Consider the following 3,578-nt stretch of genomic DNA (forward strand, 5'->3'; position numbering starts at 1 on the left):
ATCTTTGCGAGGGGAAAAAAAACGTTTCTGACTGTAGTGTGGGGTCCTTCTACTCCTCTTCTGGCCACATGTTAACACTTAAAGCAACAAATAAATATTTAAAAAATAAAATTAATGAATTTGGAGCGCAAAACACACTCTAAACATTGGATTGTTTATCTCTATTTACTATAACTTTTGTCTGTCAGCTAATAAATCAGATGTTTCTCCACACTGGCTCCAGATGAAGGGCCTCCAAATGCGCGTTGGGGCCTGGGTGTTATGGTCCCTGTTAGGCCTTCCATGAATAATGAAACGCTGAAAACAATAATAAAAAACGCAATAACTAAGGACATAAATTGACGTTAAACCCTGGCAGGTATCTGCTGCCCCCAAGTGGACATTCTATGTCACGGCAGCCTGACCAGCAAAATGTTCGCTTCTTTTGAAATAAAAGAAAAACTTTGTATCCATTATTTGTAACTTTATACTCATAAATATCGAATTTTATTTGACAAAATGGTGTGGCTCTTATTACAGTTTTTGAATAAAGGAAATCAGGTTGATTTTCAGATTGTTTTAGGATTTTACATCCACAAATGAAGTAAAAAGAAACAAAAAATAAGAATCCGTTTGACATGGTTTTTTTTTTACCTCAAAAGATTACCTGTTTCAGTGTTATTTTGTCACTGTTATCAGGTGGTCAACCTTCACTTGGTAAACAGCCTTTGAGTCATGGTGGCCCAGAGGTTGTTTGAGTCACTGACAAAAAAATATTTCACATTTAAAGAGTATGGGGCTTAACCCTAATTATTTACTGTTTAAGAGCAAGATTAATACTTATTTGATTTATTCTTATGCAAATTTAACAAACGAAACGACTGACTGAATTTTATTTGCTTGTTCAGTCCAGCTGTGTGTTTTAGCACAGTAGTACTGCAGAATGAAAACATTTATCACACATTCACAGATTGCAAGTGTACCTTTTTTATTTAAAATTTTCCAATTTTTATATATCTTTTCATGCTACAACTATATAACAGTAGTTGTTTGGAAATGTTTTTTATTTGTTAATTATTCACTAAAACAATGACAGAAACAAGTATTCAGAAAAGACATTACATGCTGTTTTTATCATTGCAGAATAAAAATAACATTGTTTTTAGTACATAATGTTCTTTTAAACCTTTTTTTCTAAATTGAAAGCATAAAAAGTTTCAATTCCAATGCAGATCATGTTAGTTTCGTGGAGGAAAAATAAGGAAGAGTTGCAATTTATGATGCACAAAATGTTGAGCTTTTGAAGAGCTTTTCAAGGCATTGTGGTAGGTTTTCTGTTGAAGGCAATGGAACAAGGCAAACTGCTTTAAATACCAAAACTTCAACACTTATTTAATACCGGAGGAACAAATGAAGCCCATAAATGATGACAAGTGCATGTGCATCTCACAGACTTTCTATTTTTGAATTAAAGATCATTAAAAAACAAAACATAAAAAAGCTTTCCTGTGACCTCAAAGGGTATTGAACAGATTTGGAAAATGGATGGCTGGATAAAACGGCTTCACTCAAAATTCAATTACATCCCATTTTTAACCACAAATGCTGCCCAGATTTATAAGCAGACCAAACGGCGACCCTTTCAAAGCAGAGAGACATCTCTGTTTCAGCTTTGTGTTCCTTCTAGGCCGTTCTTGCTCCCTATTGCTGCAGCAGTGAATGCCCGCTCCAGCCCTGGAGGGTGTCATGCTGTTTCCATATTGTACCCCTGGGCCTCCCCGCAGCAGTGGCCCACATGGGAAAGCAGACCAGGCGGTGGGATAAACCAATTACCCCCCAGTCTGAGTGGACTCCTGCCGGTGCACAACGCAGCAGCTCCGGGGCCAGAGCCCTCCTGGTTTCCATCCCCATGAGAGCCTGCTGGAATTCCCAGAGAGGAGAATAGTGATGCATCGAGAGCCTGTGGAGATATTATTTTTCATTTTCAAATTTGACACGGTGGCCTCCTGGGACAATGCTGCCAGAGGAGAAGTCTAACTGTGCTTGAACACAATTGAAAACTTGATTTTTGGGTGACATTTATCAAAATGTGACACTTTTGTGGCCACATCCTGCATGCAGAGACACAGATGCAAACATCTGATAACAGTTTTAGTATCTCACCACATTTTTGGCATTAGAAACCAAAAGCAGCTAAAATTATTTTTTGACTTAAAATGCAGCTCGTCTGAAAACTGTATATTTTTCCACAAAGCAAAATAAAAATTCCCCCTGGTTTCTTTGAATTCTCAAACCCTGATGGTTTATGTATAACAGCAGCTGGAACTCTGCTCATTATGTCTGCTGGGGGCCTTGTCACTGCAGGGCCATTGTGTGGGCCCCATTCACCGCTCAGTCTTTTACACTTTCATTGGGACCTATTTAGTCCTCGTAAAAAGTTCAACACACCAATTTGTGAGGTTCTGCTCAGCCAGAGAGAAGTGTGGAGGAGCTCAGAAAGGAGTTGCTTTAAAAGTCAATTACCAGTTCTCCTATAAAGGGGGAGGATCCCTGGGCTTTTGGGAGCCTCACATGTGTCTATTCATCTTCTTGGGCTGAGAAGAAAAAGCTTCAGAATTATAAAAGCTTTTTCCACATTCTGTGTTTAAATTTTATGAAAAAGACGATAATTTTGGTGGATTGAAAGATTTTTTTTTCCATTGATTAACACAACTTGACCATTTATTCAGCTTTGAAAGATTTAAAAAAATTGGAGGTATTATATGTTATGAATCCGCAAACAAAGATTTAAATTTTCAAAATTAATAAACATTTCCTGTGAAGCTCTGTTAACAACGCGGGTTCAAGCGGCCACTTCCAATGAAAAGTTGTGCTCCCGCATTCAAAACTCTCCCGTTCACGCATAGCTACACACATTATTAAGACTAATATTGGGCTCAACGTACAAAACTCACATAGAACACACATTTAAAGTTAAACCAGGTCAAACTTAGACCTGTCGAGGACTCAGATTTGGTAGTGAGGTATGGATAGCATCCCCTTTAATCAACGGAAGTGCCAGACGTTTAAAAATTGACTCTGGAGGAGAAATGAATTACTGCAGTTTGTGCTCGGCAGGAATTTTATGACACCAAGTCTTTCATTTGAAACAAACACAAAATGAAAAGAGCACAAGAGTAAAAAAAAGACAGATAAAACAAAACAGTGTGCTAGAAAAGGAGTGGGTAGAAGACAAATCTTGTTTGATCCAATATATGATATTCATATATCAGAATAGAGTTGTGAAAGAAAAAGCCATGGAGCAAAATTTGCAAGATTTGCAGCACTTCGATATTTCACACCAAGCCTCTTCCAACTGTAGGTGGCGGACATGTCATGCGCTATAACAGTAGAAAAAGAAGAAGCCCCGTCCTACTTGTGCACAATATGTGTGAAGACAGATCATCACCAGTGTGAACACCACGGGCTAAATAGGTGTGAACTCATCTTTCGTGTAAAAAAGAAGTCGAGTTTTTACATACCTCAACAGCTTGATATTAAAGATGTAATCATTTTTACATCTTTCAGAAGTGGGTTTGCAACACAGACAGAGGCAGAAC

This window comes from Oryzias latipes, chromosome 8, assembly GCF_053564925.1.
Source record: "Oryzias latipes strain Hd-rR chromosome 8, Olatipes_Hd-rR_3.1".
Lineage (NCBI taxonomy): Eukaryota > Metazoa > Chordata > Actinopteri > Beloniformes > Adrianichthyidae > Oryzias > Oryzias latipes.